The sequence below is a fragment of the Carlito syrichta genome, unplaced genomic scaffold (genome assembly GCF_000164805.1).
Source record: "Carlito syrichta isolate Samal-C Ts95f unplaced genomic scaffold, Tarsius_syrichta-2.0.1 Scaffold294138, whole genome shotgun sequence".
In the NCBI taxonomy this organism is placed as follows: Eukaryota; Metazoa; Chordata; class Mammalia; order Primates; family Tarsiidae; genus Carlito; species Carlito syrichta.
In genome coordinates this window covers 1-9,675 of record NW_007238234.1, presented here as the reverse complement: position 1 = coordinate 9,675, position 9,675 = coordinate 1, and the positions used below count along the sequence as shown (strand labels likewise).

At 47.7% G+C, this 9,675-nt stretch overlaps 1 pseudogene; it reads left to right on the top strand.

Annotated features, from left to right (window-relative positions):
- The first annotated feature begins 3,554 nt into the window (after nt 1-3,554).
- LOC103256708 lies at nt 3,555-4,525 on the top strand (annotated as a pseudogene).
- The last annotated feature ends 5,150 nt before the right edge of the window (nt 4,526-9,675 follow it).

The window sequence follows — 9,675 nt, the reverse complement described above, 5'->3', positions numbered from 1 at the left end:
AGAAATTATGACCTCTTTTAAGGGTCCCTAAGCAGAGCCCTCCTCCCAGCTAGGACATACGGGACCACGGAACCCTCGGCTCACCAAACCCTCGATGGGAGGGAACAAAACTGGCAGAGCTGTGGGAAGTAAATTCCAGGCTGGGCCAAGCCACAGTTTCTCCACCCATCCCCCCATCCAAGGAGGTGCTTGGTGGCATGATATGTACCTGCCCACCTCGTTGCTTTCTTGTGCACTAGATGCAAGTTTTGGAGTAAAGAACCAAGGAGAAAGAAGGGAGGTGAGTTAGGGCCACCTGCTGGACTCTTCTAGAACTGATTTTAAGCCCAGAGGCCTGGAGCACAGGTCTAGCTCTTGGCCCTGGGAAGAGAATGGAACACAGTCGCCCCCTCCAGATCTTTTCAGAGCTCCTAGGGCAAGTCCACAACTTTGCCAGTCCCACTTCCTGAGAACTGCGTGGTTCCAGGTGAGGTCACAGGGAAGTTTCCAGGTGGGGCCCAGCCAGACCTCCTCCCACCCAGCTCCTCCATAGCTTCATCATCTCAGAACCCCAAGGGAAGTGAGGCAGTAGGGCCACAGAAATGGGCACTATCAAGTTCCTGAGGATGAGCACACAGTGTCCACTCCCACAAGGCTCTGCAGTAACCCCAGCTTCCCATGAGTGTGTGTGGGGGGTGGGGGCAGTGATCAATGAAGGGAATCATCCTAAGTGGGTGGGAAGGAGGCAATTTGTGTATCTGAATCCTGAGATTGAGAAGTGTCATCCTCCAGGTCACACCCCAGAGCTTATCTCACTTGTATTTACCCGTTGCCCTGAAATATGACACTATAGTTTGCTAAGAGGATGGTGGTGGGGCAGGCCCATTTCTCAGGCAGGCACTCACTGCTGTGCTTGGGTTCCTCTGGGGTATAGAAGAGGGGTTGTAAATGGATTCTGCCTTGGGGTTAGGTGGGTGGGGCTGGGAACAGGAAAAGGCTGCTCTCAGGGACTTTCCAGAGTTGGAGAAGAGGAACCCCCCCAATCTGTGTCAAGGCCCTAGAGGAGCCTGAGGTGTGGGGCAGGTGTTCTGAAGTGTGCACATGGGGTGGCATGAATAAGATGTAAACTTGACTCCTAGCAGAGAAATCAAGCCTGCCTTCAGAGCTGGTAATTAGTAATGACTATTGTGGGCATCGTTGTCACTAATTATAGATGTCTTGGTGTCTGTCCTCAGGCTTGGAAAATGGGAATTTCCCTGATTCTGTGGGACTTCAGGCCCCCAGAGAGGGAAGCAGAAGGTGGAGATCTGTGGGCAGGCCTGGGCAGTGGTGGTCACTCCTCCACACTACCCCTGGGGGTCTCAGGAGAGAGTAGAGGACCCTCCAGTGGGTTGTCTAGGTCTGGGGAAGTGGAAGGGCTGGGTCAGCAAGGGGTTGCAGCAGGAGTGGAGAGAGGCAGCAGAAGCAAGGCAGGACTCCTTACCCATGCTAGAGGTTGGGGACAAACTGGCCCAGGGTGGCCCGGGAGCCAGGGCAGGCCTGGGGGTCCCAGTTGCTTAGCGTGACTTAGTGGGACTCCTCTTCCTGGCTACTGTCCCCGCTCCTGTGTACTCTTCAACTTTTCACTCAAGTCTGGAAGTGTTGTTTTTCTCTCTTTCTGGCAGAGCTGAGGTAATTAGTATCCAAGTTTTCCAGAGGGAATCCTGTAAAGCCATACTTAGCGAATCAAAATAATCCAAACAATAGGGATCACATGGGTTGAGGAGGTCTCCTCGTGGTGATTGTGCAGTTTTGAGCATAAGCAAAAATTAAGTTGAAATCATTTTTGGCATCTGAAGTGGTGTTTGGTTTTACTTTTGTAAGTTGCCAATGTTTCCATTCATTTGCACCCTTTTCTTCTTGTGTTAAATAATGGAGGATTAGAGAAAACAGTGTCCAGTGGCTTAACATAAATTGTGTCCTCTTACTCCTCCCTTCCAGTGGGTGTCAGCTGTGGGGGGAGGTGGCTGCACATTTAATTCTCTGCAGGGGCATTGGCCTGTCTGCTAGCTCAAATGATTCATTTTCCTGGGTCTGACTGAAATCCAGGTTCCAATTTGGGCTGCTGGGGAGTTGTGTGGGGTCGTGTGGGGTCCTGGGGAAGACAGCCTTCTCCTATGTTGCTCCCCACAGGATAACTCACTGCCCTGGTGCCCCCAAGAATCCTCATTCCCCAAAGGAGGTGCAGGAATCAATCCCCACCAACTATGCAGAAGCAGAGAGACAGAGAGAGGCTGATGGGTTTTGTTTTAACTTTTCTTGTAGTTTTGAAGGAAAACCTGCTTCTCTGAGAGAGGCCCTGCCGCCTTTCAGCTCTCACACTATGGAAAAAGATCAGTCACATTTTGTCCTGGCTGCCATAATGAGAGACTTACAAGGTGTCTCTTCAGAAAGAATTCCCAGTGAAGTCCACGCTGAAACGTCTTCTTCTCTAGTACAACCAAAATGATTAGAAAAGCACAAAGTACATTTTGCAGTGATTAGGCAAAAATGAAATCTAGCCACAGAAAACTTTTATCTGTGACCTTCTCCACCAAGCTAAATAGTCAAAGAAATCTGCTCATTTACAACTTTCTCAGAGTCTGAATTTCCTTTGCTCATCTAGCACATTGACCATTTCCTACATGGAGGGTGGTCACATTTTACAGTCATTTTGAATACAGATATGTGCTATTTGGGAACTCTGCATGTACAGATAAAATTGTGAATGTCTGTCTGGAGAATTTATGGTAGAAACGAGGTCTAATGAAGTTGTTACAAAGAAAAAAAGTTATTTACCAAAAAAACATAATGGGATAATTTGACTTGTGTTTTACAACTCATGATAAGAAGAATGTTGATTGCAAATAAATCACTGCCTCTAAATGCCTTCAAACAGTTTGTGTTTGCTCCCTTCAGATCAAAGTCAAACTTGGGAGATTATATAAGCTGGACTGGGCCCAGAAAACAGCTGTTTCCCTCCTGGCAGTGCACAGCTTCCAGCCTAAGCATTAATATTTTACAGGATAAGTTCAACTTTTTATTTTTTAAGATGGTGTTTTTGTTATTGTTGTCAATCATGACCAGGATTAAAATTTTAAATTATCTCTCACTACTAAAGATATTTAAGTGTGGGTGAACCATTATATACAGGCAAATTTGGGAAATAAGAGGCTTGAGCTTTCCTTTTCAATCATTAGTAGGTTCAGGCCCCAGGAAAACCAGGCCAGTTTATTTTTAGCTACTCCCCTTGGGGTGAAGGGAGGAGGCCTGGGCAATGGGCTGTTTGCATTTGGAAAAAAATGATTTTATCTGCATAGTTGAAAGGTTTTATCCTCTAGCTAGTGTGAGATAAACTTGGAGATATGGGTTGTGGAGCAGTAGGTTTTGGAGTGGCTGGTGGTGGGGAGGTGGGCATCCAGGGGACCATGTGGGACTGCGGCTCCTGCGTTTCCTTCCAAAGAGGTGCGCTTGCTATAACTTTTCTAGACTGACAAACAACCAATTTTTGCTGTGGGTGGAAAGGCAGGCTCCTGCCTCTGACCCTCCTTTCGCCCATGAAGTGGATTGAGGGGCCTTCCCGTACCAGGAAATTGAAGGCTCTGTGCCTACAGCAGCAGCTTCTCCAGACCTCTCTGACCCTGGGTCTCTTTCTTTCTCTCTCACACCTCCCTCTTCCCTCTGGACGCTGGCCCTGTGGGTTGCTGCAAGGCTCCAAGTATGAGCTCAAGGACAACCCCAGGGTTACCAGGTCACCTTTGTCATGCACAGGACACCTGCCTATAACCCCTATGGCCAGTTCCAGTATGGGGACATCCGGGTGCTCCAAGAACAGCACACACAAGACCACCAGCATACTCAAGGTCTCACTGAACGAACACTGCAAGAACCCCTACTCCACCAAGGATGAAAAGATCATGCTAGGCATCATTATCAAGATGACCCTCACGCAGGTCTCCACCTGGTTCCCCAACGCACGCTGGCGCCTCAAGAAGGAGAACAAGTTGATGTGGGATGTGAGCAGCAAGGACCAGGAGGACTATGCCCTCTTTATCAGTGACACCAATGGCGACCCAGAGAAGGCCGAGGACGACAATGAGATTGATTTGGAGAGCATCGACATCCACACGATGGCGACCAGAGCAACGAAGACAATCAGGACAAGACCGGGCTGTGGGAACATCCCATGCTCAGGACTCAGGCTCACAGCTGGCGACAGCTGAGGAGCTCAAGCCCCTAGACTAGCCCCTGGACTCCACCAAGGAGGGCCTGGAGCCTGGCAGTATGCGCCTACTGAGCCCCAGCTTTGCGGCGGGCGGCCTGCAGGGAGTGTCCCACAGCAAGCCCAAGATCTGGTCTCTGATGGAGACCATCAGGAGCCCCTCAGGCACACCCAAGACTTCACCGCCTCTGCCTACTGGCCCTACAGATCCACACCGGCTCTCTGTGGGCGCTGCACCAGCAACCCGCCTTCCTGCCCAGCCACAAACTGTACACCTGCCACATCGGCTTGTCCTCCAACTTATAATCAATATTTTTTATTATGAACAACAATTTTTCTTGATTTATTGTAGAGACAAGGTCTCACCAAGTTGCCTATTCTGGTCTTGAACCCCTGAGCTCAGGCAATTCTCTCGCCTTGGCCTCCCAAAGTGCTGGGGCTACAGGCTTGAGCCATGGCGCCCTGTCTAGCCAGTTGTTTTTAAGTCAATTGTTCCTGGATTGCAAATAGGCAAATTAATTAAGTAGAAACTCTAAAAATATGAGTGGAAAAGTTGTTTCTGTGTAAAGATAAGTTGCATATTTGGAAAGAGTCGCAGGTCAAATGGTAAACGCTTTAATTCTGCTGAGTTAAGTGTGAGTAAAGCAGCCGTGAAAGATAAGGATCCTTTTCCCTGTAACTGGAAATCAGAGATGAGATATCATGAATGCTGCTTGAGTGAGAAAAATGACATAGAATGCCAAGTAAGGGATTTGTTCTCAGAGGGAATGCCTTGGCCTTATATGAGACATTGACCCTGAATGAAAGTACTGTATGTTGAGGTTCCAGTGAAATGTTTAAGGCACACTTATGTCATTCTTAGGATTTCCCCTCTTCAAATAATCCATTTTGGTTCATCAGTCCTAAATGCTTTACATGAGCGCTTTTATTGCATTTTGTTAGGAATAGTGATGAAACGTATTTGTTTGGCAAATGCAGTCCATATTTTTCCAGGATGTTTGGTTGAGGTTCTCTACCAAGTTGGGCTCTCTTTCCGATCTTGACAGCTCATTGGAACCACCTGGCAAGCTCTTAATTCTCTGAAGATTGGGTTCCCATCAGCTCCCCCAGAGACTTTGATTTAACTGGTCTAAGTAGGGCCTGGGCATGGAGACATTTTTGCAGTACAGATGATTCTAATGGGCTGCCTAGGTTGAGCATCACTGCTCTGTATTATTTGCTACTTGGGCTTTAGGTCTGTGGCCATGTTTGCAAGAGTCACATGGAAGTCACATAAAAGGAGGCACCAGTGACAGTCCACTCAGTGGCAATTGGATGGGCTGGAGACCGGATGATCTGGTAGATCGACATGAACAGGTAAGATGAGAGTGACCAATCCTGGCCATAAGTGCCATGATCAAGCATGCGATTATGATGGTCTGTGTTAAAGGAGAATTTCCCAGAGGTCAGGCATCTCACTGTCCCATGAAGGAATAATGGAATGTTCTTATATATAGTCGATTCTCATTATTTGCGGTTGTTATGTTCTATAAAGTTATTATGAACATGAAATTCGTGAATACTGAACCATTCCTCACAGGGGAAAATACAGGGTGTGGTTCCTGTGAGGCTCTGGCCACAGCACTTTCATCCATCGATTAATGGTTTATGTGTGTTTCTGTTTAACGAACACCTTCTTTAATATATGGTTAATCCATTAGCATTGAGTTCACAGACAACTGCACTATATATAACTCCTGCCTGAAGGAGGCTTGTCCAACATATGCATTTTCTCTGTAAGGAACATCACAGTCCCTTGTACTTAGAATATTAGACATTTCAGCAACACCATGCTTGGAGGCCATTTTAAACAGCAAAATCACCTACACAAGACACAAAAATGTGGAAAACAGCACTAAACAGACCGCAAATAGGATATTTGCTCACAGTATGACAGCTGTAGCAAGAAGACAGAGTATTGTCTTGTTTCATCTCAGCTGAGTGGGTGTGCGTTAGGCTCAAAATTTTCACTGCTCTGATGTGCATTTCTACGAGTGACTGGAAAAGTACCTTGAGTATGGACTTCGGGGTTGCAAATAAGTTTTAGGAGGTAGGTAAATTCATAAATAGGGTATCTACAAAAACAAGGATACAGTGTACATAGCTAATGTATTTCCACTACTTCCTCTTTCTCCCTGGTCAGTCATATTCCTTTCTTTCTTCAAAGGTCTGCCTCTCCTGTCAAGAGAGATTTTGTTGATCTGTAACCTGCCTCTGATCATTGCCTTCTGTGCTCAATTTAGAGAATACTATTGAGATCAATCAATCAATCAATCAATTAACAACCAATACTAATGTAGTATTTGAAAGCAGTCAGCAGAACTTTTGGGAGATATAGTGGGGAATGGATAAAGATAAAAAGCAATGCCTTCCCAAAAGCAGTTTACCAGTAGTTGTGGAGAAAACGCTAACACATGAAACACGTAAACAATGCTAAAAGTTTCCTATGACTATTTATTTTTATATTTTTAAAGATGTGGGATATAATTCAGGGTTAGGTATACAAACATTGATTACGCAGCTACCCTTGGTAATGAGGTATGCCCCTCCCTCCCTTAGCAGTTTCCCTCAAATGCCAATCTCACTGCCCATCCACTGGCAGTTTCCCACTACTGCCAATCCCTTTCTTATAGTATTATGATAATTGTTCAAGGCCCACTTATGAGTGAGAACATATAGTACTCTGGTCTTTGTTTTGGTGATAGATCACTGAGTATGATCAACTCTAAACATGTTCAAGTTGCTGCGAAGTCCATATATTTGTTCTTCTTTATGGCTGCATAATATTCTGTTGCATATATGTACCACATTTTTTAAAATCCAGATCTCTGCCTGTTTTAAGTGAATGTTGCACGCTGTAAGTGCAATAGATGCCTAGAAAAAGCTACCAGTGGGGTCTTTAAGGACAACTTTCCCAAGAAATGGAACTTACATAGGACTTTGAGGAAAGATAGAGTGGGTAGAGGACATCTTTAAGGAGATATGAATACAGCCTGAAAAGTGGAAACAAGCATAGTGTTTCTGTTTTGTTTTTTTTTCCAAATAATGAAGAGATTAACTTAGCTAGGATGCCTGTGAGTCAGGAGTTGGAAGTGATGGAGCTGTTTGCAAGCTTAGGTCTGCCTGATCATGCTTTGTTCCTTAGCCCAAAAGACATTTTCCCAAAAACACTGACAGGACATTCCAGGTAGACTAAATACCAGCAAACATTTTGTACTCTATTCTTACTTGCCACAAAATTTAGCCAGGATTTCAAGGACTCATTGGTAATAGTAGGTACTTTAATTTAGGGCCAATGTATCTGAGAGGTCATTCTGAAGAAAGATCTAGGAAATGGGATCTCAGGTGGTGAATGACACCACAGGAGTCTGGGAAAATTCACACACTTCCCATGGGAACCCACCCCTCCTTTTCAGCAGCAAACTAACTGGACTACACACCAGTGAACATCACAAGTATAAACCACCCTGTTTTTTTCTTTTTTTTTTTTTGAGTTGGAGTCTCGGTCCATTTCCCAGGCTGGAGTGTAGTAGCACACTCACGGTCACCTCAGTCTTGACCTGCTGGGTTCAGGTGATCCTCCAGCCTCAGCCTTCCAAGTAGCTGGAACTACAGGCACACGCCACCATGCCTGGCTAACTTTTTGATTTATTGTAGAGATGAGGTCTCGCCAATTTGCCTAGGCCGGTCTCAAACTCCTGGGCTCAGGCCATTCTCTCACCTCGGCCTCCCAAAATGCTGGGATTATAGGTGTGAGCCACCATGCCCAGCTCACTGCTTTTCTTTGAAGTAATTTTAGTTTGCATACATTAGTACCCTTTTGCTAGTAACAAATGACAGCTGTCCAGGGAGGCTGCTTTGCCCTATTGCACTGATGCTGAGGTCGGTCTCCTCAGAACACTGTCAACAGAGGAAATCAAGTGCTTAGAGCAGTGTCTGGTGCCCATCAGAGCCTTTGTAAACATTTGCTATTATTAAAGCATAGACCAAGTCTCCTGCAGTGTCCAATTTGTTTCTTTGTGAGTTCTACAGGCAGTGCAACGCTGGGATGTCAGTGTACAGAACCTGACTTAGAAGCAGGAATTCCTGATCACTGAGACTAATCTTGCACCTTGGGTTCATAAGCGGCGTTTATTGAGTTGGGACATGAGCTTGAACATGCAATCATCCATTCTGTCTGCAGACTCTGTTTAGGCACCTGCTTTGTGCCAGCACTGTACGACACGGCTGCAACGAATGAAATAATAGCCACCGTTTTTCATGCCAGGCTGTGTGAGCCCTCTACAGAAAGGCCTTTCCTGCGAGGTAGACAGCCTTATCCTTATTTTCCTGGAAGATGGAGGAAACTGAGGCTTCGAGAAACCGAGCACTCGCAGGACAATTTAACGCCACAGACACACTCCTCCTCCCCAACCCACTCCCTGAGCAGCGTCCTGTATGCCCGCCCTTAAGGAACTTACTCTGTATTGGTTATTAAGAACTCAAGGGTTCGAGACCCGCCTGGGCAATTTGGCGAGACCTCATCTCTACAATAATTCAAAAATTAGCCGGCGTGGTAGCGCGCGCCTGTAATTCCAGCTACTTGGAAAACTGAGGCGGAAGGATCGCCGGAGCCCAGCAGGTCGAGGCTGCGGTGGCCGGGAGCGGTCACTGCACTCCAGTCTGGGTGACACAGTGAGACTCCAACTCAAAACAAAAACAAAAATGGAAAAGAACTCAAGGAAGTTCCAACTACTTGGAAGGCTGAGTTGGAAGGATCACCTGAGACCAGCAGGTCAAGGCTGTGGTGGCCGGGAGCGTGCCACTGCCCCTCCCCCGCCTGGGCGTGCCCTCCAGCCTGGATGAGAGAGTAAGACAACTCAAAAAAAGAGCTCAAGGAGACCCTGAGAATCAACACAGCACATCTTATCCTCTCTAGACAGCCCCAGATGTCGGAAGGGGTCAGAGCGCAACCCCTCTGCTCTCAGGGGCACCCCACTTCCCACACCTCGGGGAACCAGACGGAAGGCGGACGCCAGGGGTGGCATCTCTGCCTACTAGCCTAGGTTCCTCGGGATTTTCTGGCGATCGCCCCGTCCCTCCCTGCAAGAGAAGGTCGGGCCCGAGGCTGCTTCGCTCTCCCGGGCTGCACGTCAAGTCACCAGATCTCTCCGCCCTGCGCGGCAGCCACACCGAGCACCCAACCTGGGGCAGGGAGCAACGGTCACTTCCCCGCTTCTGAGCACAGTATGCAAATCCGAGCACCACCAGGAAGTGGCTGGGACCTCTCGGCCGAGCCCCGAGGCAGCCAGCTCCTCTCCCGCCGCGCCGGGCAGCGCCGCCACCGCTCGCTCCCCGGCCGTGGCGCCTCCGGGCCGACGCGCCGCAGCCTCCATCCCGCGCCGGGAGGACGCCTGCAGCCCGGCGCCGCGCGCGCC